This window comes from Globicephala melas, chromosome 18, assembly GCF_963455315.2.
Source record: "Globicephala melas chromosome 18, mGloMel1.2, whole genome shotgun sequence".
Classification (NCBI taxonomy): Eukaryota; Metazoa; Chordata; class Mammalia; order Artiodactyla; family Delphinidae; genus Globicephala; species Globicephala melas.
In genome coordinates, this window is record NC_083331.1 from 17,919,152 (window position 1) to 17,945,551 (window position 26,400).

At 38.1% G+C, this 26,400-nt stretch overlaps 1 protein-coding gene and 2 pseudogenes across 4 annotated transcripts in view; 1 reads left to right on the forward strand and 2 right to left on the reverse strand.

Annotated features, from left to right (window-relative positions):
- The window catches only part of CAB39L (calcium binding protein 39 like), a 100,447-nt gene that overhangs the window by 11,425 nt on the left and 62,622 nt on the right, over positions 1-26,400 (forward strand). For 2 of the 4 annotated variants that reach the window (XM_030882319.2, XM_030882323.2), the window contains exons 2-3: positions 2,638-2,785; positions 3,400-3,475. The gene's annotated coding sequence lies outside the window, so the exon portion shown is untranslated. The remainder of the gene's footprint in view (positions 1-2,637; positions 2,786-3,399; positions 3,476-26,400) is intronic. The other 2 variants (XM_030882320.2, XM_030882321.2) reach the window with 1 other exon arrangement.
- LOC115866551 (large ribosomal subunit protein eL37 pseudogene) lies at positions 6,260-6,588 on the reverse strand (annotated as a pseudogene).
- Positions 10,971-11,827, reverse strand: LOC115866550 (protein ILRUN pseudogene; annotated as a pseudogene).

The following is a 26,400-nucleotide window of genomic DNA, read 5'->3' on the forward strand; positions in this document are numbered from 1 at the left end:
TTACTCAACTAAAGAGCTAAAGAAAACTACCTGAATTAAATACTCCTAACTGAAATACCCTTAAACAAGCATTTCCAGAGATAAAGTTTCAAATTCAGAACCCCAAGACAAAAAAAGAAGGGAAGAAATGGAAGGTGAATTTACTGAACTCAGGAAACAAAATGAAGACAAAAAATAATCATCTTTTAAAATGAAGCTGAAGTCCAAGATACCTAATGGAAAGAATACAAGGGGCATTGAGAAAAAATATGAAGACAGCCAAAAGAATGAAAATTAAATGAAGAAAGGTAAAAAGTCAGAAAATGATTTATATAGATTATATGTAAAATTAGAGTTCCTAAGAAGAAAAAAACAGTAGCTGAGGCAATATTTAAACTTATATCCATGAAAACATTCTGGAAGTAACAGAAGATTTAAATCTATGTATTGAAAATGCTCCTTGTGTTCTGGGAAAATTGATCCCAAGTAGTCAACACTAAGTCATGTCCTAATAAAACTATTGGACTTTGAAGATAATGAAAAGTACCTCTGGGCTTCCAGGCAGAAAGAAGAGTTTAGCAACAAACTTCTCAATGGCAACATACAAAGCAAAATAGGCATGGAACAAATTTAAAGTCTATGAAATTGTAAGCCAAGGATTTTATAACTATGACTCAATCTCAGAAGAAAATTAAAACTATGATAAATTCCACTATATTAAAAAAATATTTACATGGTGAAAAATGCCATGAACAAAGTCAAATGACAAGTGACAAACTGGGAAGAAATATTTGAATATACAGCACAAAGAGCTCATTTCCTTAATGAAAATAACCTCCAAAAATCAAGGCAAATTACCATCAACCTGGTAGAAAAACAGGCCAAAGATATGAAAATAGATTTCATGGAAAAAAATGCAGATGACAAAACATATAAAAGATGTTCAACTTCAGTCATACAAAGAGAAATACAAATGAAACCTATTCTAAAAACCACAACTACACTAAAGCCTTTCTCACCAAAATCTGTAGTTATATAAAATATTCTATGGACTGTGGGGAAACAGGCACTTTGATGCATTTCTGGTGGGGATACAAAAGCACAAAGCCCAGGAGGGAATTAAGTAGTATCTGGCAGAATCACATATGCGTGTGTCTTTTGACCCAGACATAGGAATCTGTTCTAAGGACACACAGGCATAAAATATAAACTGGCATTTGTATCAATTTGGTCACAACAGAATTACTTGTATTAGCGAAAGATTGGAAATAACCAAAATGCCCATTAATAGGGAACTGATTAAAGTACATGCAACAATGGAATAATCTTCAGGTTGATGGTGTCCCTTCCAAGTCACCCTTTTCACTAGAAGGCATAAGGAGAATGTAGAAAGTCTCCATGTACCAATATCGGGTGATCTGCAGAATATATTACAAAGTGGAAAAAACAAAGACACTGAAGAGTAATCTATTAAATATGTAGAAGAAAGGAATGGGAAAGGTGCCAATGATAGAGTTCTCTAATTATAACTTGTTTACATGGTTTCAATCTTAGAATCATGTATGTTTACATATTCAAAAATTAAATTAAGTAAAAAGGTAGAAAGAGAAGAAAAATCTACAAAGGAAATAAATTTACATAACTATATAGAAGTTTGGTGACATAGCCACACAAGAAAAGCAACAATTTTAGTGACTTTAGAACATAGATTTTGGACTGTACATTGGCCCTCTGTATCTTCAGATTCTCCATCTGCAGAGTCAACCAACCATGGATCGAGAATATTCAGGGAAAAAAATTCCAGAAAGTTCCAAAAAGCAGAACTTGAATTTACCCCTTACTGGCAACTATATATCATGTACATTGTATTAGGTATTATAAGTAATCTAGAGATGATTTAAAGTATATGTGCAATGTGCATAGGATATATGCAAACCCTATGCCATTTTATATAAGGAACTTAAGCATCCGTGGATTTTGGTATCCATGGGGGGATGGAGCTGGAACCAATCCCCCATGGATACCAAGGGATAACTGTATCTTCTTAGCGGGGTATATTCAGTAGTATAATTGTTGTATTGCTTTTTTTTTTTTTTTGCGGTACGCGGACCTCTCACTGTTGTGGCCTCTCCGGTTGCGGAGCACAGGCTCCGGACGCGCAGGCTCAGCAGCCATGGCTCACGGGCCTAAGACGCTCCGCGGCATGTGGGATCTTCCCAGACCCGGGCACGAACCCGTGTTCCCTGCATCGGCAGGGGGACGCTCAACCACTGCACCACCAGGGAAGCCGATGTATTGCTATTTTTAAAGTATTTTATGTCTATTGTTGGGTAAAATAAGTGTTGCAAAATGTTAATTGTTGAACAAAACCACAGTAGTTTATCAGGGCTATGACTTAGAAAATTTAGTCTGGAAAGTCCTTTGATAGATTGAGCAAAGTGGAAATGAAGTACAAAATTACACAGAAGGACAGCTAACATAACAGAGTACAGGTTACGTAGCAGGCTTTGTGCTGGGCACTATGTATATGCTATATAATTTGGCTCGTGCAGCTACCCGTTGAGACTTGTGATATTATTTTCCTAAGAGGGATGTTGAGCTTTAAACCCAGATCTATGTGATTCCAAAGCCTGTGTTTTTTCTACTACATTATTGCAGGATATACATCAAATATTGAGAAGAAAGAACATCCAGAGCTAAATGTTCTGTTTAAACCAGTAGTTGCTGCTCAGAAAATAAAGATGCAAACCCAAAGTCAGTTGTTTATACGTTCTTCATGCAAGAGCATTGTATTAAAGGAGAGAGTGTAAGTTTTCTCTTATTTCTAATGGGAAAATGTAAGCATACACACATGCACACATACACGCCCTCATACTGATGTTGGAGATAGAAATTTTATAAAAGTTGCCATTGATGACTGAAATTAGTGACAGATGTGAACTAAAATTATGGCAAAGCAGAAAAAAAATCTAGCAGGCATGGGTTTTCATGATGCTGTCAAAAGCAAAAAACCTTTCAAAGCTTCCCTTCGTGACACTTTAAAGCTCTTCTAAGCTTTGCACAACCTTTTTGTATTGGCCTTTAAGATACTAGTTTAGATAAGGTGGTTTCCTCCTGTGGAAGGTTAGGGCTGATAGAGATTTCAGTGGTGCTAGAGTTCCCCTCATCTAAGCCACCCCTTCACATTTATACTGGTTTTCCCTAATGATGAAATATTTTTATTTGGTTCAGTACTAATTTTTAAAAAGTCTGCCACTTGAACTAATTGGGGTAGGGAGATATTCGTATTTTAATTTGATTCATTTTTATATGATTCTGATGGAAATTCAATTTATAATTCTATATACATGATAATAAGGAAAACGTTGAAATTTCTATAAAGATTTTTTAAATTAATTTTTAAGCTTTTCTTTTTGTCAGAAGCTGTGTTGATCAGTGACTTTGGTGAAGGCTGAGAAAGTTGAAGAAAATTTGCAGATGATACACAACTTCTAAGGTAAGCTAATATAATAACTCAGTCAAGATTATAAGTACCCTTGACAGACTTATAGACTACAGTTAACACACTAAAATAAAATTTACAGGAGTAATTATTATATCCTGATTTAAATTTTACAAAGCAATTGTAGGAGTATTAAATAGACTTCCATTTCTGGTAGTATGATAGACAAGACATCCACCAAATATGTAAAATACTAGATTCAGTATTTTAAAAATCCTTTAAAATGAATGGATGAACCTATAAGAAAATAAGGGAAACTTTCTGGGGCTAGAAACCAAGCAAGTATATTCTGTGAGGTAAACGAGTGCTGAAATCACTGAATACTTTGAGGGCATCCATCAGTTTCTTTTGGCATAGAAACTTGTGCATGGAGAAGAATGGAGACGGAGGAAAATTCCCTGCGTTCTGCAAAGTGAAGGGGGCCTATCAGAGACCATCCTGGAGAGTCATACAGCTCTGGGTGGAGTTAAAAATCTCCCTGAATAATTCCTGCTTACATTCACTTGGATTTGATGCCTTATTTTATACTATTTTCATGATCCTTAAACTCTACAAATTGAGAGTTTTAATTTAAAATAGACTTGGGTCTGTAACACTCTTCAGTACCTGCCAGAAACAATCACAAATCCTCCATGGAAGGAATTATCAACCTAGTTATCAAATAATCATAGTTAAAATTCTAACAAATAAACTCATTTTTTTAAAAAAAACCCACAAAACGTACAAGGGGAAAAAATCAAAACACTATGAGCAAGAGTCAGCAGAAATCACAACTGAAACAGATCTACAGATATTTCAGCTATTAGAAATATCCAATACATAAGATAAATGTATTTAATAAATAAAAGAGGGATTCTAACCAAATGTAAAATAGATAGCTAGTGGGAAGCAGCCACATAGCACAGGGAGATCAGCTCGGTGCTTTTTTTTTTTTTTAAATAAATTTATTCATTTATTTATTGGCTGCATTGGGTCTCCGTTGCTGTGCGTGGGCTTTCCCTAGTTGCAGTGAGTGGGGGCTACTCTTTGTTGCAGTGTGCAGGCTTCTCATTGCAGTGACTTCTCTCGTTGTGGAGCACGGGCTCTAGGCGTGCAGGCTTCAGTAGTTGTGGCACACAGGCTTAGTTGCTCTGCGGCATGTGGGATCCTCCTGGACCAGAGCTCAAACCCGTGTACCCTGCATTGGCAGGCGGATTCTTAATCACTGCGCCACCAGGGAAGTCCCCAGCTTGGTGCTTTGTGACCACCTAGAGGAGTGGGATAGAGAGGGTGGGAGGGAGACACAAGAGGGAGGAGATATGGGGATATATGTATATGTATAGCTGATTCACTTTGTTATACAGCCTAAACTAACACACCATTGTAAAGCAATTATACTCCAATAAAGATGTTTAAAAAAAGAGGGATTCTAAAACATAAATAAAGAGTAATAGACTATAAAAATGACAAGGCACATTAAAATAAGAATGAATTAGAATATCAGAAATGAAAAATCCCATAATAGAACTTAAAAATTAATATGTTAAACCAGCATATAAGGCACAGTTAAAAAGAGTAAGAAACTATAGTTGACCCTTGAGCAACACAAGTTTGAACTGCACGGGTCCACTTATGTGTGAATTTTTTTCAGTAAATACGTACTTGAGTACTACATGATCTGCAATTGGTTGAATCCACAGATGTGGTTACCGCAGTTATGGAAAGCTGATTGTAAAGTTAAACATAGATTTTTGACTGTTGGTGGTTGGTACCCCTAAACCTCAAGTTGTTCAAGGGTCAACTGTGCATGGAAGGCCATACACAGAGAAAAAAAATATAGGAAAAATAAAAGAGATGGCGAGATGATTTAATCAGAGTAGCAGGATACAATTTATGAAGAAAGTTAGTACTAAAGTAGAACACTTCAGAGTAACCTAAGATGAGCTTCTCTAGAGAGAAAGCATCATCCCCTTTGTACGGGCAGGAATAAAAAAACAAAACCAGAACTAATTTGTTTTTAATGGGTTCCCCAACTCATCACTTAAAAGTCAGCACTTCCTCTTTGTCTTACTTTTTTTTTTTTTGCGGTACGCGGGCCTCTCACTGTTGTGGCCTCTCCCATTGCAGAGCACAGGCTCCGGATGCACAGGCTCAGCGGCCATGGCTCACGGGCCCAGCCGCTCCGCGCCATGTGGGATCTTCCCGGACCGGGGCATGAACCCGTGTCGCCTGCATCGGCAGGCGGACTCCCAACCACTGCGCCACCAGGGAAGCCCTTACTTTTTTTTTTTTTTTTTTTTTAACATCTTTATTGGGGGCCCTTACTTTTTTATTCAAGACAAAGAATATAGTAGAACAGGAATGTGATTCATAATTTTAAAAAATCAATTGGAGATTTATTCACAAATATTTGCTGAGGATAAAGCAGTGAACAAAACACAAAAGTTCCCTTCCTTCACATTAGCTTATGTTCTAGTGTCATTAAAGTTGTCAGTTACGGACTAAAAATCAGGACAACAGCAAACTTATTCCTTTCCTTTTCACTCATAACTTTCCTTAACATGGGGTTATAATGGAAACTCAGGGGTATGCAGAGTTCACCATAGTCATAGAATACAACAGTGTAGAGTGTATACATTATATATATCAGAGCCTACATTTTAAAAAAAATGCCTATTTCTTGTGTCAAAAAAATTAAAAATGCCTGTTTATAGAGAAACGTAGCTGCTGCTTTTAAAAAAAAAGAAACATTTTTTTCCACTTATGAATGCTATGGTTGAAAACTTTATTTTTTTCTTTTTAAACATTTGTTGAGTGACTAATTATTGAAACCCTTAAGGATGAATTGGATGCTACAACAGCTGCTCTTTTGGGATTAGGTGATGTTCTTCAGGGAATTCATGCCTGAATCTACTGTATACAATTTTTAGGTGCTTTATTCAACCAGTGCCAGTGGCATTTCATCTTTTAACCTTGGCACTCCAGTTATACTTTCTCTTGCACTTGGGAGGGTAGCCACATTTGCCACAGATCGACTTATGTCGGTGGTAGGCCTTAGAGCCACAATAGCGGCACAGCATGTGTGTCTTATTGCTATGCTTTGCAAATGACGACATTCCCTTCCTCATCTCGCTTCTGATCATTACAGAAAAGAATAAAAGAAGAAAAAGTAATCAATCCTAACACCCAAAGAAAATTACTTCTAAAATTTCATTGTACTTCCTTCTAATTTTATCTATGTAAAATTTTATGTGTGTATGGACACACAAATAGTTGTGTGTATATATATAATTTAAAAGTGAATTTGAGGGACTTCCCTGGTGGTCCAGTGGGTAGGACTCCACCCTCCCACTGCAGGGGACACGGGTTCGAGCCCTGGTCCAGGAAGATCCCACATGCCATGGAGCAACTAAGCCCATGTGCCACAACTACTGAGGCTGCTCTCTAGAGCCCACGTGCCACAATTACTGAACCCACATGCCACAGCTACTGAAGCCCTCACGCCTAAAGCCTGTGCTCCGCAACAAGAGAAGCCACCGCAATGAGAAGCCTGCACACCGCCAGAAGAGTAGCCCCCACTCAGCACAACTAGAGAAAGCCCGTGTGCAGCAACGAAGACCCAACGCAGCCAAAAAAATTAATTAATTAAAAAAAAAAAGAACGAGCACAGCCAAAATAAATTAAAAAAACAAAAAAAAAAACCAAGGGGGTAATCAGCTGTGTCAGATGAGTGAATCAAAGGGATGGATAGTGTTTCAAAGCAACACTAATAAACTGCTCACATTTAAAAAATAAATAAAATAAAAGTGAATTTGAAATACTCATATTTATTCTATTTTTTTATTTTTATTTAACATATTTTTCTTATATGAATATATGACACTTTAAAATATTATTTTGACACCTCTATTAAATTTATTATAAGATGGTAGCATAGCATAATTTATTCAGCCGTTTCTTTTTGTAAACATTCCAGGCTTTCCTATTATAAATAACATTACGATAACATCGTTGACTATCTGGCCATATCTCTGATTATTTTCTCAGGATAGCTTTCTGTTAGTAGAAATAGTCTGTTAAAGAGCATGAATATGCTGATAAATTGTTTTCTAGATATATTCTTAGTGATTTTATTCTACACAGCAGCATATGAGATTTTGTCTCACCACATTCTTGCCAATGATAGTTTATATTTTAAAAAATCTTTCTTCTATTTCTTAGGAAGATTGGTTCTGTTTCTTATAGCAGTTATGCTTCTTTTACTAAGGTGAAAACTTTTCATCTGTATTTTTGATTTTGTATTGAGATGGAGAAATTGTCGGTCTTTTAGTAGTTGGCACAAGAATTTTTTTTTTTGCAGAAAATGCTGAATTTGTTTGGAAGAAATGCCTTGATAATTCATTTGTGATGAATATTGAGTCTACAAGGGGCTTGTTCAAGTGTGAGAAGATGATTGTTAAATTGGTTTTTTTTTTTTTTTTGCGGTACGCGGGCCTCTCACTGCTGTGGCCTCTCCCGCTGCAGAGCACAGGCTCCAGACGCACAGGCCTAGCGGCCATGGCCCACGGGCCCAGCCGCTCCGCAGCACGTGGGATCCTCCCGGACCGGGGCACGAACCCGTGTCCCCTGCATCGGCAGGCGGACTCCCAACCACTGCGCCACCAGGGAAGCCCCTTAAATTGCTTTTTAAAGAGGTGTGTTGTGTCCATTGGAAGGGCCTGTTTTGTTAAGGTTCAGGATGAGTTACGTACACAGATTTGGAAGTAGAACCTGGGACAGAAATAATGGAAAGAAAAAAGTGAAAGGTACAGGGAAAACCTGGCAGGAGGGGAATGGGAACCCTCGAGAGATGTTAGATGAGACTTTCCAAGTGAAATGCTGTATATTGTGTAATGTGACTCTCACTGTGACCCCACAAATAAAAACGTATGGAAATTAGGAAATCCTTGGTGTACCTGGATTTCTTGCAGAAGCCAGTGAAGGGGCTGAATGCTAAATGTTGGTTGATATGCGACTAAAACATTTGGCCAAGTGTTTAGGGAGCAGCTACCATTTGGGTTACTTCTTCCCTCTAGGAGATATCTCTGTGTCTCACTGTTCTCTTCACTCTTTCCTTTACCACTGACTTCTTTTCCCACTAGGATCTTTTAGTTTTACCTCTCCCCAGCCTTCTTCCTCTGACAGTAAATATATGGGCCTAAGCAACAAACAACCCTCCCTGCCCACCACTCCATCTCAGAAACTTTTTCCTGTATGCTTCTGTCTTAACCATGATTTTCTTTTCTCCCTTTTTCCTAGTTCTCTTTCTTTCCCCTTTCCTACTGTTTCCCCTTTCTTTTTTCATGCCAGTCTTCAAGATTTTCCTAAAACATTTTCCCTTGCTGGGAGTATCTTCCCCCCTTTTCTATCTCCCTATTCAGATCCTAGTACTTTTCCAAAGTGCATCTAAATTCCCATTTCTTCCATTAGTTCTTTATCTTTTCTCTCCTCACTAGGTAATCTCTATATTGTACCTTATAATACTTGGTCCCTTGGTTATTTTTTCTTCCCTTTACATTTTCTCCAGTCTTTATATTCTGGTGTAATTGTTTCATATACGTAAATAAGTTTTTTTCCCCAAAAGTTGTAAGCTCCCTGAAGGCAAGTCCTTTGTGAAAGACTTATTTTTAATTCCTTAGACAACGCCGTACTACAGTAGGCTTGTAGAAACACCAATAAAGCGTTGTTACATGTAATTGAGTGATAGTGGAGAATTAGGCTATAATGTGTAGTTAATTTGAAAATCAGTTATATTTGAAAATTTTCAGAGTTATTGATAACACTGCATGGAAAACAGTGACAACTTTTGTATATGATTATCAGTGATGAAAGGCCAAAATCTTTATTTAAAGTAAAAAAAAGTTTATTACTATTAGATGACCACATTACAGCTTCTTTCAAAGGAGAACTGGCATCATAATTTTAAATCCTAATTTATACTTGTATTATCAGTGAATAAGTTAAAAATAGATTATAAGATAGAAGGGGCGGGGGAGCAGCAGCTACTGTAATATCTACATGTAGAGAAGTGGTTAACAAAATTGGTACAGCAATATTAAGGAACACTATGCAGCTCTTTAAAAAGAATGAAGTTTTGGGGCTTCCCTGGTGGCGCAGTGGTTGAGAGTCCGCCTGCCGATGCAGGGGACATGCGTTCGTGTCCCGGTCCGGGAGGATCCCACATGCCGCGGAGCGGCTGGGCCTGTGAGCCATGGCCACTGAGCCTGTGCGTCCGGAGCCTGTGCTCTGCAACAGGAGAGGCCACAACGGTGAGAGGCCCAAAGAATGAAGTTTATCTATCAAATCTGGCATGTAAAGAAATCCAGGATCTACTATTAAGAAAAACAAATAACTTATAAAACAGTATGTGTGGTATGATCCCATGTTTTAAAAGTTGTGTGTATACTCGAACAACATGTATGTCTGTCTGTGTTTGCCTGGAAACAAATGTCAGGAAGAATAAAACTAAACTATTATTAGTAGTTAACCTTGGGGAGTGTAATTAGAGAAGAGGAAGGGAGGGGATTTTCAAACAATAGAGAAGCACATAAAATTAAAAGTTCGTTGTTTTTTTTTTTTACAGTGAGCATTTATTTTGAAATCAAAAGGCTAAAAGATATAATATATATATAAATTTTTTTTTTTTTTTTGCGGTACGCGGGCCTCTCACTATTGTGGCCTCTCCCTCCTGTTGCGGAGCACAGGCTCTGGACACGCAGGCTTAGCGGCCATGGCTCACGGGCCCAGCCGCTCCGTGGCATGTGGGATCCTCCCGGACCAGGGCACGAACCCGTGTCCCCTGCATCTGCAGGCGGACTCTCAACCACTGCGCCACCAGGGAAGCCCTAAAAGATATATTTTTAAAGAATTAATATAGCAAGAAAAGTACACTAGTTCATATTTTATTTGTAAAACGAGATACCATTCTGTGTTTGCATTTATTAAAGGTATTTTTCTGTGGTCAGTAGTTATTAATAGATTATAATCATTTCTCCTATTCTAGATCATGTTTTATAAGTCTTCAGAGTTATGGTAAAATGTGTTTTATAAAGATAATGAAATCCAACTGTAGTTACTGAACTAATTCCATAGAGATTTTTCCATTCAGTGAATATGTTTTATTATAATTCTATGTGTTGTTTGCTGTCAATGTCTTTGAGTCTGAAAATTAAATATCTTGTCAAAAAGTACTTTCCATTATCAACAATCTTCAAACTGTAGAAAGAGATACTTTGAGACTAGTTTCCCGTGACATTTTATTTTATTATTATTTTTTTGTGAATGAAAACATATTATTTAAAGTCCTACAATGAGATGAAGGATGTTGGTTGAGTTTGACTTTCCTTTCATTAAAGACTTCAGAAAAGGCTATTCGCTATTTGAAATTCTAGCCCCCAAGATCTCATGTAATAGCAAGTGTGCTAGAATCCAGGTGAGATGCTGGCAGACAGAGCTCTCTCATGGCCATCTCCTAGGGTAGAGGAGATTCCTTACTGTAAGTCACTACTGATAAGTTGTTTGCGTGACTGCTGGGGGAGAGATTTACAGAGTTCTGTGAGAGTCTATTCTCATCTTGCTCGGTTTGGTCAGGAGCGGGAGACCATGTGTTTTTGCTGATCGAGTCGAACCTGGAACCCCCAGGGTCTTTTAAGTTGTTTTCATCTGATTGTTGGTTCTTTTGGGGAGAGGCAAACGGGTTGAAGTTTCTTCTACCCTGTGATGTGGCTGTGTGTTGAACTCCGTTTCAAAAGATGACAGCTGCTGTGTTACTCCTAAAAGTCCACCCACCTCCACACTGAGAATGACCCAGATGACATCTACATAGTAGAGTCCTGTAGCAGTGCACATCTGTCACTGTCCCTGATACATTCCTGCTCTGCTGGGGTTGCACATCTGGACGCTGACATCTGCAATCACTTGGGGCTCTAGCGATCTCACCATTACCATGTTCACATGTCCAAATTGGTCTTCCCTGACATATTTAAGACAAACCCCTGGAGGCCAGGCCTCTGCCCCAGAATTTTGGATCCGCCATGTTTTTATAAATTGAGTATCAGGAGGTATCAACTTCCCTTCTCCTATGGTGACATCTTCAACAAAGGACATAGAGGGCACACTGATGTTTGGGCTCTCAAAGTCATAATAGGCGCCAATTGCTGCTTGTAGGTTCCAGTTGGTCATGTCCAGGAAGAGGGCGCAGACGGCCGGGTTGAGCTGGAAGCCGAGCAACCGCTGGAACTCAGAGATGAGCACGTCCTTGTCGGTGGTGCCCAGGCAGCTGAACTTCTGCATCAGCTCGGGGTCCAGGTTCACGTCCGTGCCCTCCATGACGGGGGCCGGACACTCGCTTCCCCTCCTCCTCACAACTGAGCCGACGCCGGGCCGGGGCCGGGAGGGGCCCGTTGCTAGCTGGCGCTGCGACCCCGCTCCTCGGAGGTAGACCCCGGGCCTCTCACCAACCATAGGGATAAACTCACTCAGCCGCTCACTCACTCTCGCACCCCACCCCACCCCCGCGCCCCCCTAGTGCCGCCGCCAACGCCTCCTCTCGCTTCTCCCTCCCAGGACATTTTAAATTGAATAATTTATAACTCAAGGTCTTCTGTCCCTTTATTCAACCTAATTCTCTCTTTGTCCTTTCTGTGTTCTTTTTAGATCCTGTTTTCCTTCCTGGTTCTAAAGCACCAGCTTACAAATTGTACTTTTAAAGAGTTATAACAGAAATAATATGATTTTCCAACATAAAATTTTTTGTATAGCTCTGATTTCAATAATTTGTAGCAAAGTGAAAGTTTGTAAAAACTCAGAAAATTGTAAGATGACGTACTTTATAAAAAGAGAACGAACATGTGTCAGTTCTTGATAGGATGAGAGTTGTTCTTTCATTAAAAGCTATGTTGTGTTCTTAATTGATTCAAGGAAGAACTTTTCATACAAGTATCAACTGTGGAAAAAAACAGAAAATAGATCCATCAAAGAAGGGCAGGGAAATGAGAGAGTCATTACCATCTGACTATGGTTATAGCACTAAGCCCATTTTTGTTGGTTATGATGATATTGTATTGATATATTGTATCTGAGGATTCCATGACTTCTTTCTTACCTCATTCTTTGTTTTTCCTTGAATTGGGAAGTTGGAGGAATACCATAGCATGTATTTCACCTGGTTATTGTTTGTGCTGCAATTGTAAGTGGAATTGTAACTATTGAGCTTAGAATTTGATGTATGCAAGTTATAGCCTTTAGCTTTTCTTCTTACTACATTTATATGATTTTTTAAAATTATTATTTATTTTGGTACCCCTTCATTTCTTTTTTTTTTAAATTAACTTATTATTTATTTATTCATTTTTGTCTCTGTTGGGTCTTCATTGCTGTGCAGGCTTTCTCTAGTTGCAGCGAGCGGGAGCTACTCTTCATTTGCGGTGCGCAGGCTTCTCATTGTGGTGGCTTCTCTTGTTGTGGTTCCGGAACACGGGCTCTAGGTGCTCGGGCTTCAGTAGCTGTGGCTCACAGGCTCTAGAGCGCAGGCTTAGTAGTTGTGGTGCACAGGCTTAGTTGCTCAGCAGCATGTGGGATCTTCCCGACCAGGGATTGAATCCGTGTTTCCTGCATTGGCAGGAGGATTCTTTTTATTTCCTTTTTATTTATTTATTTATTTAATTTATTTTGTTTTTGGCTGTGTTGAGTCTTCGTTGCTGTGCTCAGGCTTTCTCTAGTTGCGGCGAGTGGGGGCTACTCTTCATTGTGGTGTGCAGGCTTCTCACTGCAGTGGCTTCTCTTGTTGCAGAACACGGGCTCTAGGTGCGCGGGCTTCAGTAGTTGTGGCTCTTGGGCTCTAGAGCACAGACTCAGTGGCTGTGGCACATGGGTTTAGTTGTTCCGTGACATGTGGGATCTTCCCAACCAGGGATTGAACCCATGTCCCCTGCATTGGCAGGCGGATTCTTAACCACTGTGCCACCAGGGAAGTCCCTATATGATTTTTGATAACATCAATTTTCACTCTGCTCAAATGCACATTCTATTACTCCACTCTCATTCTCTTCAGATGATCTTGAGTTCTTCTTTTCTGAGAAAATGGAAGCAATCATGTGCTTTCTAACTTTATTTCTCTTTACCTGGACAGTTTATTTCACTCATACTTTCTCTTCCTTTTTCATTTTAGAAAGATATATATCATTCTTCTTGGGGGTTAAACTTTCCACTTATGTTCTTGATCCCATATTCCGTTGTGGGCTTAAGACTCTTGCCTCACTAATTATCCTCTTATCTTGCATCTTTCTGATATCTGTTTCACCCAATCTACTGAGAGTTTAAAAAAAAAAGCAAGCAAGCAAGCAACAAAAATACCTTTCATTAGTCCTTCAAGCTCTCCTTCTGTTCCTTATCAAAACACTTGGAAACAGTAATATATGCTCATGCCTCCGTTACCTCATCCCTAACCTCTTACAATCCTAATTTTGCCCTGGAATATTTGTTGTGTGTCAGGGACTACTACTCCAACCTCTCATCCAGTGTTCAAGGCAAGTCAGTTGAGCCATGCTACCTGGATCAGAACGAATATTACCAATTTCCCAGAAGGACTGGCTTGGAGTCCTCTGCCTGCTTTATGCTTTGCTGTAGTACCGTATGCTCTGGTGATCCCAGCCTGGCTTTGGCCTATCAGCCTATGTCTTTAGGATTTTAGGGGAATATGAATTCTTAAAGGTCCTTTTCCTTGTCCTAAGTGGTTCTCTGAATATACCTATTTCCCCTGATACCTTTGGTTTGTAAGAATTGAAAGAGGGCCTTAGAAATTAGATTACAGGTTTAGGCAGGATGCTCATCACTGCTCTACAGTATTCCATATTGTTGCACACTTCATATTCTTGATGTTCTCCTTTTTGTTCATAGTGATAGTATACTTTTCTGGTTCTCCTGTCCTTCTCTAACTACTGTTTCTTTAGTCAGTTTTTTCTATCACAACTTATAGACGTTCCTTAAAGGTTTGTTCTTGGCTTTCTTTTTGGTCTCTCATATTGCACTGGCAGAATGAGTGACCCCCAATGTATCTCTGGCTCTGTTTTCTCTCCAAGTTCTATGCTATGTGTTCAACTGCCTCTGTAGGCATCTATATCCAGAAGTCTTGCTGGCACCTCAAACTTGTTACATATCAAGCAACTGGTTATTTTGCAAAAATTTGTTTTTCCTTCGTTGGTCCTTATTTATTTTGAAAATATTACCCATCTACTCTTTCACACAGGCATGGAAACTCATCATATTGTCTCTTCTCTCAATTACCATCTACATTTATTCAGTTGCCAAACCTATTGTCTCTGATAGGTAGACTGCCTAGTTACTTTCATTGCCATCCTAGACTAGTGCAATTGCCTTTAATTTCATCTCCTCCTGTCTCTCTGCCTTCTTGATTCTTCTTACACACTGCCACATTCATATTCATGAAAGAGAGTTTGATTACATCATGGCTCCCTTTTGCCCACAAATTAACAGTTAAACTCATTAACCTAGTATTAAAGCTCTTCATAATCTGATCCCAACCTGTTTTTTTTCAGTTTTTTTTAGTGTCATTCACATAGCATTTGCTTCTGATAAGCTAAATTATTGCTTGTTATTTATATCTTGTACTTCCTAATACTGTGTTCTTATCTCCATGTGACCAAATCATACCCATCATTCAAAACTGAGTTCAGTGCACCTTTTCTATGAAACCTTCTGTGATTCCTCAAGGTATGTTTTTTTGGCTCTTCTGAATTTTTTGGTATTTCATTAGTCTTTTCATTTGTAATTCATAACTTTTTGCCTTACACTCTATTTATTTTTAGTACATGTCTTATATCCCCTAATAAAATATGAATTTCTTATTTTACTCTGTACCCCCAAAGAGCAGATTTCCCTCAGATGGTTGGATGAATGAATCCTATACATTGAAGTGATAAGAAAGTTGTAACAGAGCCTTGCCATTGTCAAGTGTTCAGGGCCATTGCATTTAGTTGTATGGCTTGTCCACTGCCCAAAGCCTCCTGGCCAGGGAAGTGAGTGGGGCCTGAAATCCAGCTCACATCCCCACTTCTGTCACATCAAACTATGTGCCAGGCTGGTGCAGGGCTGCATCTGCCTGTGAAAAGGGTACTTGTTCTTTGTGTGAAGGTGCTATCTGCTGGTTAATCTATGCGCCTGCTTGACTGCACCTGTCCCTTTTTCTGACTTTTACCAAAGTACCATAGAAGCTAGTAGCAACACTGAAAGTATGGACAGTATTAATTGAAGTTCATTATGAAAACTACTTTGTGTCACATAGAAAATACCCTCAAAATGTTTGTTAGAATGAAAGATGTGGATTAATCGAGTGTAAAATAAAGCATTGTTATAGAGCATCTCCTTGATAATTCGCTATTAATCTCAAATTCACAAATATTCTGGAATCCCTGCACCGCTTCTGGAACCTCTGAGACTTCTTGTAATTTTCTTACTTAGATCAAATGGTTAAGGGTCCCGTTTCCCTTGCCCCCACCCCAACTCTGTCTTTTGCTTAGAGTAAATTAGACTAAACTCCAGGGTTTCTGTACTCCTATCCTATGCTTTTTAAAAATGCTGCATTCAGGGAATTCCCTGACGGTCCAGTGGTCAGGACTCTGTGATTTCACTGCCGAGGGCCCGGGTTCAGTCCCTGCTCAGGGAACTAAGATCCCACAGGCCTCGTGGTGTGGCCAAAAAAAAAAAAAAAGGCTGCACTCAAAATTCTTTTAACGGAATTCTTTTGGTCTAGTTGGTATATAAGAAAAATTTAAAAGTCCTTAAACACATAGTTAATGACTTGTTGGTGTGTGGGCTATGAGTATCTCTGGAGCACCTACTATAGCACTTTGCATCTACTAAGTGTTTCGTAAATGAGGTTGACTACAAACTGCTTGTGACTCCTCCAGTGGATCTGCCCCATTCAGGAGTAGTGATAGAGCAACTGCAAGTTGGATGATGTATTTTTAATATATGCTAGAGTTTTTTTTTTTGTTGTTGTTTGTTTTTTATGAGTGGAGCAGTGTCTAACATTTAACAGTTAACTGAGTCAGGCATGTATGTATATTATTTCACTTGATGCTCACAACTAGTCCTGGAGTATATACTGTTATCTCCAATTTAATGATATGTTACTTACGTACAATCTGTTTTCATTCAAATCTGGGTCTGCCTAATTTCAAAGATTTTATGGACTGTGAAACTAGGCACTTGATATGAGAAGAGTGTTCAGAATAGTTTATCACATAAAGGCCTTCAGAGACTATATATCTATATTTATTTATTACTAAATAGATATAGGTAGAGATATATTTTATCTTGGCATTAGGGAAACAAGGCAGTCATTCCTTGGACTGGCATAGTAGATGTTACTGCTGAGGGCCAAATATTGCAGCTGCCACTGCAGTGCAGTACCAGTAGTGGGCCAGAGTAGTGCTAGAAAGTGAGAAAAAGATTGATGGTCTCAGCTTTGAGAGATTGCTCTGACATTTTGGAAATACAGCCAATAGGCAGGGGTGTCACCTAAATTTTGTAATTCAAGCTTCCTCCTTCCTAAAAAAAGCAGAAGGTGGAGATGGAAGCAGAGTTAGTATAAGAGAGAAAACAGACTAATGAAGAAGCTTTGAAGTTAAGAACTTTTAAAGATTTCCAAATTTGGCCAAGGATTAGCAATTAATGGACAATTGGAAATGTGTTTTCATTCTATCAATTAACCCCTATTTCAGTGCAACTTGGACACCTCTAAAGCATTTGTCCTCTGGCATTTCTTCTGTATTCTGCTTTTAGGAAAGCAATTTGAGTATCTTTAAGCAAGTTCCAGGGCCACGATGTTAATTCTGTCTGAAATGGGAATTATGAGAAGAACTAGAGATATCTATGGTACATGGATAGCATGACAAACTCCTAAGATAATAAATAGATTCTTTGCTTTGGGTCTCCCTTTTTGGCATAAGACTATTGAAGAAAAGTCAAATGTTATTCCTGGGCTACCTGACGTTGTAGCTGTGGTATTTTGTACCTATACTGTAATCTTTAGGAAGAGAGAAAAATAGAGAAACAAAAGCATAGATGAGAAGCGAGGAGAAAAAAACAGTGAATGGAAGCAACCTAAGTGTCCGTCGACAGATGAATGGCTAAAGAAGATGTGGCACATATATACAATGGAATATTACTCAGCCATAAAAAGAAACAAAATTGAGTTATTTGTATTGAGGTGGATGGACCTAAAGTCTGTCATACAGAGTGAAGTAAGTCAGAAAGAGAAAAACAAATACCGTATGCTAACACATATATATGGAATCTAAAAAAAAAAAAAAGTGGTTCTCGTGAACCTAGGGGCAGGACAGGAATAAAGAACAGACATAGAGAATGGACTTGAGGACATGGGGAGGGGAAGGGTAAGCTGGGACGAAGTAAGAGTGTAACATTGACATATATACACTACCAGATGTAAAATAGATAGCTAGTGGAAAGCAGCTGCATGGCACAGGGAGATCAGCTTGGTGCTTTGCGACTACCTAGAGGGGTGGGATAAGGAGGGTGGGAGGGAGATGAAAGAAGGAGAGGATATGGGGATATACATATGCATATAGCTGATTCACTTTGTTATACAGCAGAAACTAAAACAACACTGTAAAGCAATTATACTCCAATAAAGATGTTTAAAAAACAAAACAAAACAGCGAGAGTAAGAGGTAAATACCACTTAAAAAAAAAAATCTGTAGTTACCCAAATTAGCAAAATTACAACAATAGGTTCACAGTACTTGTTAGCATACTCAACATATACATATATTTTACAGTGGTAAAAGAGTCATTTCTGCTTTTAACACTTGTTTTGAAAACACAAATTTGTTCCAATATGATTGACATATTAGGAAACATTTGAGCATAATGCAGATTTCTCATTTGCTTTTGTACAGTTTTACGAATGCAGAAAACCACCCAGCTGAACCAAGCCATGGAGAAATGCACAAAACATAAACCATGGAGAAATGCACAAAACATAGACATGCACACACCTCAAGCATGTACCAGCTGTCTCTGTGTACCACATGTTATATGAGTCACATTCATCCATGTTTGGTGTTACAACTCTCCAGCTGATTTCAGATAATCCTATTTCCACTATTTTGAAATAATTTACAAGCTATAAATCTCCTAACATCCACCACCATAAGCAAAATGTCAGGTCTTTTTCAAGGAAAAGTACCATATTTATTGTGGTATTTATGTATTTTTTTAAACCACTTAACATGTGTAAAAGTGTGCTACTATTTTTATTAGGTTCCTACTTTAAGAGAAAAAATATGTCACTGATGAAATTTTTGAGTATTGAGCTCCAACCCGGTTTTCCCCAGAATTCCTGTGGTTCTTATTGCATGATATTGCATAGCATGGAGATTTTTAGGAACACTTACCTCATTTTGTAGCAAAACTGACTGTACATGTTAATTTTAGAACATTTGGAAAACACAAGAATGTATGAATGTAACCACTGGTGTTCCAACTAATGTTAACCTTTGGTATTGTTTCCATGTCCAAAAAGAAGGAAATATTTATGTAAAAAATAGAACAAAAATTGGGGGCTCATATTCTTTACTAAGTTTAGCATCTTGGAATTTTTAAACTTGATATTATGCAATAAATATATCCCCATTTCTTTAAATGTTCTTAAACAACTTGACCGTGTTATTCTGTATTAATGAATGAACCCTGCTCAATATTCAGTAGGCATGCTGAATGGCCTGCAACTATGCTGGTTATTTGGACATCTGCTTTGGTTGGCCAATGCCCATGCCACATGGACCCCAATGATTATAATCAATCACATACTTTGGACTTTAGTTTTGGGGTTTTTTGCTATAAGTAGTGTAATAAATATCCCTGTATATTCTTCCTTGCATACTTATTCTTAGAATAAATTTGTAGACATTGAATTACTAAATAAAAGGAAAAATGAATATGAATATTTTAAGCCTTTTGGAAAAAGGCTTAAAGGAAAATGAATATTTTAAGCCTTTTGCAACTTATTGTTGCAAAAAGGAAAATGAATATTTTAAGCCTTTTGCAACTTATTGTTAATATCCCTACAGGAAAAAGTTATGTTAATTTACACTCTGTTAAAGTACTAGAGTTCTTGTTTTATTTTACCCTCACCAACCTTAGAAGTATAACTAAAGCAAACACAAAAACAAACTTTATTATCTATTTAGGTAACTACAGTGTTATTGATCAGGAGAGAAGAATGTGGGGGAAACAGAGGCTGACCCCTTTCTATAGGGAGTTAAATATTGAAGTGGACCATGGGAAGTGGAGTGATGGATAGAACTGATAAATAGGAATTTATTTAAGTAATAAATGAGTGTACTAGGCTAAGAGGTCTTTAAGAAAATGCACGCAAGGTAAGGGTAAAAGGAGGCTATAAAATTTCTGCCTTCTTGCAATAAAAAATGCTGAATGAAAAAAAAATGCTGAATGACCCAATGATATGAGTAAAGTAGAAAAAAAAGGCGGAGTGAGGGGGAGAAAGTCTATTTAAGACCTTCCAGACATCACTTCCAGTTGCCAGATTTTAAGCCACCCTCCTCATGATAATGATATTGTAAATAAGCAAAGTCACAGGTTAATGAAATGAATCAATCATTCAAGTGGAGCAACATGTGATTTTGCAGAGCTCCACCTGGGTAGAATTTGAGTCAAAGGATTCTGAGTAAGAGATAATGAGCTCATATGGAAAAGGATAACTAAAAAGGCATATACAGAACCTGAGAGCCTAAGAACTTCCTAAGCATTATGCCTGCGTATTTGTCTCTCCAGTGTGATCACAGCCATGAGCTAAATTAGTTTGAGCAAAAGTAGGGAGGCACAAAGTGTGAGAAAGATATGATTAGAATCTAGGAGAAGCCTGAAAACCCAAGCATCTTTTTCTACTTCTGCCTTGTGGGGCAGTCAACCCCGAATACAGAGCAATCTAATAGGATGCAGCCTGGGTGTAAGGGGAAGTTCTCCCATTTTTTTGGAAGAAGAGACCAAGAAGGAAGCATTTTAACCTGGGGGCTTGAGTAATGGGCAGACCAAGGAAGCTGGTTAGAGATAAAAATCACAACAGATTCAACAATTTTTGGCTTTGATGAGTAGAAGACAAAAGGCAAAGTGATTAAAAGCCAAATGATAATCCAAGACCGTTGTATTGTCAAAGAAATTCAAGCCTGAGAAATAAAGTTCTGTCATCCCTTGGCAACTCCCAGACCCCTAAATCTGGCCCCCAAACAGGTAGACTGGCTTCAGCAGGAAAGCTGTCAGTCATGAACCATCCACAATGACCCTCTCAAATGTGACGTTGGAGGACAATTGATAGGGAGGATTCTCCCAGGGATTAGAGAGATTAGAACCAGGGGCAACCAGTTTGGTAGCTAAGGAACTCATCCCCAGGCAGGGAAGCTTGCTCTTCCTGTCCAGCAAAATATCATACATATTATAGATTAATGTTTCCTCACTTACCCTTTTTCATGTGGGAGTATTTATTCCTGGTATCCTGTGTTCCTTTTGCCTTGTTTATTAGATGTCCTGGATGGGTGGGGGAGTAAATTTATAATTGAGCCATAGAATGCTAGACCATAAGGAGCTACTTCAAATTTGATTAAAAAGCATAAAACCAACAGAGATCTTGGAGCTGGATGCAGTAAGTAAACACTTTTGAGCAAGGGTAAGTGCACTGTTCCTCACATTTGGAAAACTTCTCTCTGGAGAAATGGCCCAGATCTGGGAGAAAGTAAATACAAGGTGAGCCTGCACCATTGTGTTGAACAAGAAAGCAATGAAAGTTCAAGGATTATTGAAACTGTATCAGAAGGATGTAGGAGCTATCTTGAAAGGACTCCCGCTGGCCTAATTTGTGGAAGTTTGAGCAATTGTTTTAGATACCTCTTATATACCATTGCAGATCCTCTAGGACTCACTTGTCTCATTTCACCTCTATGCAAACCCTCATGCAGGCATAACCTAATAGCTTCATCTCCTGTCATTCTGCAAGCCCTTTGCTATGTGTCACAGGGCTTCCATGTGGCCACTGCTCTGGGGTCCACTCAGTGCCCAGACCCACACATGTGCAACCGGGAAGAATAGAGGAGTTAAACTCAAGTGTAGGGGAGTTAGTTCCCTTTGGGGAAAGACTTTGATCAATCCAAGATGAGAATCAGTAGATAAATTCTTCCTCTTCCTTTCCCACCCTCCCACCCCCGAACCCTAGGGGTGATCTTGAAATGCAGTTCATATAGCTTCTAAGAGTTTCAGTCTGATAGATTTAACAGGTGGCCAGCTTGATGATGCATTGTCATATTGGCTGACATATTCCTTCTTTGTTTTATTCCCCTATTTCCTCATTCCTGCTCATTGTGATTGGATTTCTTATTAAAATAATATTACATGAGGCTTTTGCTTCAGACCCTGCTTTTGGGGGGCAACCCAGGCTACAAGGACAGCACCAAAAAGAATAACGCCTGTAATTGATTGAAACATTGAATTTGTAAAAATTTGTGAACCTATAGTGATATTCAAGAGAAGAGAAAGACTTCCCCCACCAAAAAAACGTATCTCTCTTTGCCACCATTGGAAGTGAATATTACTAGCTTCCTACTCTCAAAATTGGTAATTAAATAAAGAGAATTAAACAATTAGAAGTATAGTTGAGGAGAAGCTCTTCTCTACAAAACAGTGCCAGCCAATATACATAGAAAGAATAGAATTTTTAAAATTACCGGTTTGCAACCCTGGTGAAGTAATTGATTTAGGGAAGGATCACCAATGAATACTAAAATCATTGGAGGAAGCACTGAGAGAGAATTGCATATTTGCAGGTTGAAAAAAATATCAGTCTATACCCTACTAGCTAGTCAAAAAGGGAAATGTCTTTTCAATAAAGAAATGTGCTATTATTACCCTAACTCAGTCATCAAACATAGATCACTAATAGTGGGACAATGAGACTGTTGCCTCTTGGTGTGATTCATTATGAACTTATCGTGTAAAAAATGTTTATGTTTTATTATGCTTTCAGAGCTAACTTCCTTTTTATAGGAAATACAGGGGATAGAAGAACAAGTTAAATGGCACCACAAAACACATTCTCAAAAGTTTCTGTAACAGAATTGTCTTGGTCTTTTGAGAAGTCCAGAATCAGTTTTTAAAAAGGAAGAGGAGGGAGGGCTTAACAAATTAAAACATTATTCTTAAATAGATCTGGTCTGAAAAAACTATCTTACCCAGAGATCAAATAAATATCAGCATTTTCTCATAGCTTTTTTATGGTTTAATGTTTCATTCCTGATAGTGATATTTTTGTCTTTTTTTCTTTGTCAGTCTTGTAAGATGTTGAGCAATTTTATTGATCTTTTCAAATAATCGGGTTCTGTTTCATTGATTTTTTTCATTGTTTTTCTGTTTCTAACTTTATTGATTTCTGCTCTTTATTATTTTCTTGGTTCTGCTTGCTTTGGGCTTAACGCCTCTAGTTTCTTCAGGTGGAAGCTGAGGTCATTAGCTTGAGGCATGCTTTCTTTTCTAATATAAGTGCTTAATGTTAAACACATCTCTCTAAATACTTCTTTACCTGCATCCCACAGATTTTGTTGTTAGGTTTTCCTTTTCATTCAGTTAAAAGTAATTTCTTTTCTTTTCCTTTTTAATTTTTGGCCATGCTGCATGGATTGCAGGATCTTAGTTCCCTGACCAGGGATCGAACTTGGGTCTATGGCAATGAAAGTGCCCAGTCCTAATCACTGGACTGCCAGGGAATTCCCCCAAATAATTTCTAATTTCTGCTTTTATTTCTTCTTTGACCAATAGATTACTTAGTAGTGTGCTATTTAGTTTCCAAATGTTTGGGAATTTCTCATATCTTTTATTATTGATTTCTAAGTTAATGTGATCAGAGAACATATTTTCTATGTTTGTATGTTTGATATATATCAGATCAAATTGGTTTTAGTGCTGTTCAAGTCTTTTATGTACTTACTGATTTTCTACTTTTTCTATGAATTATTGAAAGAAGAGTATTTATATCTTGGACTATAGTAGTAGATTTGTATTTTTCTTCTTTCATTTCTCTCAGTTTAGTTTTCATTAAATTAGAAAATTTTTGGTCATTATTTCTTCAAACATTGTTTTCTGTTTCCCCTTTTCTCTGCTCTCCTTTTAGGACTCAAACAATGCATACATTAGGCTGCTTGAAGTTTTCCCATAGTTAGGAATGCTCGTTAATTTTTTTTTTTTTTGGTCTTTTTTTTCCCTCAGTGTTTCTTTTTTTTTTTTTTTTTTTTTGCAGTACGCGGACCTCTCACTGTTGTGGCCTCTCCCGTTGCGGAGCACAGGCTCTGGACGCGCAGGCCCAGCGGCCATGGCCCATGGGCCCAGCCGCTCCGCGGCATGCGGGATCCTCCCATACCAGGGCACGAACCCATGTCCCCTGCATCAGCAGGCGGACTCCCAACCACTGCGCCACCAGGGAAGCCCTCAGTGTTTCATTTTGATAACTTCTGTTTTGTCTTCAAGTTTACTAATTATTTCTTCTGCAGTGTCTAATCTGTTCATCCTATTTGGTGTAATTTTTATCTCAGAAATTGTAGTTTTAATATTTAGAAATTTGATTTGTGTCTTTTTAATATATTCCAGGGCTCTCCTTAACAATACTTATGCTTTTTTATACTTTCTTAAACTTATGGAGTATATTTGTAATAGCTGTTTTAATGTCTTTTTGTACTAATGCTGTTAGTTGTGTCATTTCTGAGCTATTTTCTATTAAGTTTTTCTCCTTATTATGCATGTGTTTTCCTGCTTTTGGCATGCCTGGTACTTTTTGACTGGATGCTAAACATGTGGATTCTATGTTGTAGTGTGCTAGATTTCTAAAAATTTTTAATTCTTCTCTAGGATACACTTAAGTTATTTGGAAACAATTTGATCCTTTCAAGCTCACTTGTAACCTCTATTGGGGGGGACCAGAACAACCTTTAGGACTAATTTGGTCCTGCTACTGAGGCAATATTTTTCTGAGTACTCAACCCAATCTCCCATTTATTATGAGATTTCTTTATTCTGACTGTTGGGAACATGACCTATTTATTCTCAGCCTGTGTGTGTAGTGGGAATTCTTCAGCCTGCTTCTTTCCAGTGGTTCTTTCCTTGGCCTTGGAGAGTTTTCTCATGGACGTGCACTGATCAGTTCTCAGTGAAGATTTGAGGGGAACTTTTTGCAGATCTCTGGGGCTCTCTTTGTAGCTCTCCCTCTCTGGTATTTTGCCCTGTGAATTTTAGCCACATTGGCCTTCTTGAATTATCAACTCTGTCTTTTGAACTCAGGGAGACTGCCATGCTCTGCTTGGGTTCCCCTTCCTGCTCTGCAAACTGGGACAATTGTGAAGCTTACCTTTGTTTGTTTCCTTTCTCTTAGGGATTACTGGGCTGAGCTGCCTGGTGTCCAGTGTCTGAAAACCATTGTTTTATTAATTCTGTCCAGTTTTTTAATTATGTAAGATAGAAGAGTAAATCTAGTCCCTGTTACTCCATCATAGTCTGAAACAGAAGTCCCTATAATTGTACTTTTAATTCTCTGTCCAAATAATTTTTGAAAGAATGTTCTTTTTTAATTTTCACGTATTAATAGGGTATTTTTAAAGAACAGTTTGCTTATCTTCTGAAAAATTTAAAAATAACTTCTAGTTTTATTGTGTTGTATTTACAGAATGAAGTTTGCACTATTTCTCCTTTGAAAATTTACTGATGTCTTTGTGGCCTAATATAAGGTCACTTTTTGTGATTTCTTTGTATGCATCTTAAAAAATGGTATTTAGTAGGAATCAAATGTAAACATACATTCATATGCAGACAATCTGTTTAATTATGTATTAGATGACTTGTCTTTATTTTGTGCCTTAGACTCCATCACAGATTGGTATAAAGTCTAATTTTAAAGTGACTTTTAAAAAATCAGCCTTATAGTTATTCTAAGTTCTACCCTTACAAATTCTGAACTTCTTCAGTTATACCAGAACTCTTTGAGTATAATCTTAAGAAGATAGTAGGCTCTTAATACCCTTTAGGGTTTTGGGATAATTTCCATTTATTGTTTCTTTAAAAATAGGAAATAAGATTCCAGATTTACAGAACTACTAATTTGAAGTAACAAACAGCAGACTAATCTCTAGGCTTCTTTTATTTATTTATTTATTTTTGGCTGTGTTGGGTCTTCGTTGCTGCACACGGGCTTTCTCTACTTGCGGTGAGCAGGGGCTGCTCTTCGTTGTGGTGCGCAGGCTTCTTACTGTGGTGGCTTCTCCTGTTGCAGAGCATGGGCTCTAGGTGCATGGGCTTCAGTAGTTGCAGCATGCAGGCTCAGTAGTTGTGACTCACGGGCTCTAGAGCACAGGCTCAGTAGTTGTGGTGCACGGGCTTAGTTGCTCCGTGGCATGTGGGATCTTCCCGGACCAAGGATCGAACCCGTGTCCCCTGCATTGGCAGGTGGATTCTCAACCACTGCACCACCAGGGAAGCCCTAGTCTTCTTGATGCCTAATTTTTAGGTGTTAAAATTTCCTTGTAACATATTTAAATTTCTAAACTGTACTTTAAATAAGCCAGATAAAGAAATATATTTTAAAATAAGTATATATGTTAAGAAATATATATTTAATATATATGATATATAGATTAAGTAATAAAGCCAAGATTCATTCACTTATTTTTCATAAGGATAAACAACTAAGTACAAATAATTACCTTTCAATTTATTTAAGTTCATATTCTTAGAGATATTTTAGTTCTGCAGAGAGTAAGATTAAAGTAATAATAGGTCTAACAACTATTTCTGTCAGCTCTATAATTGGGAGA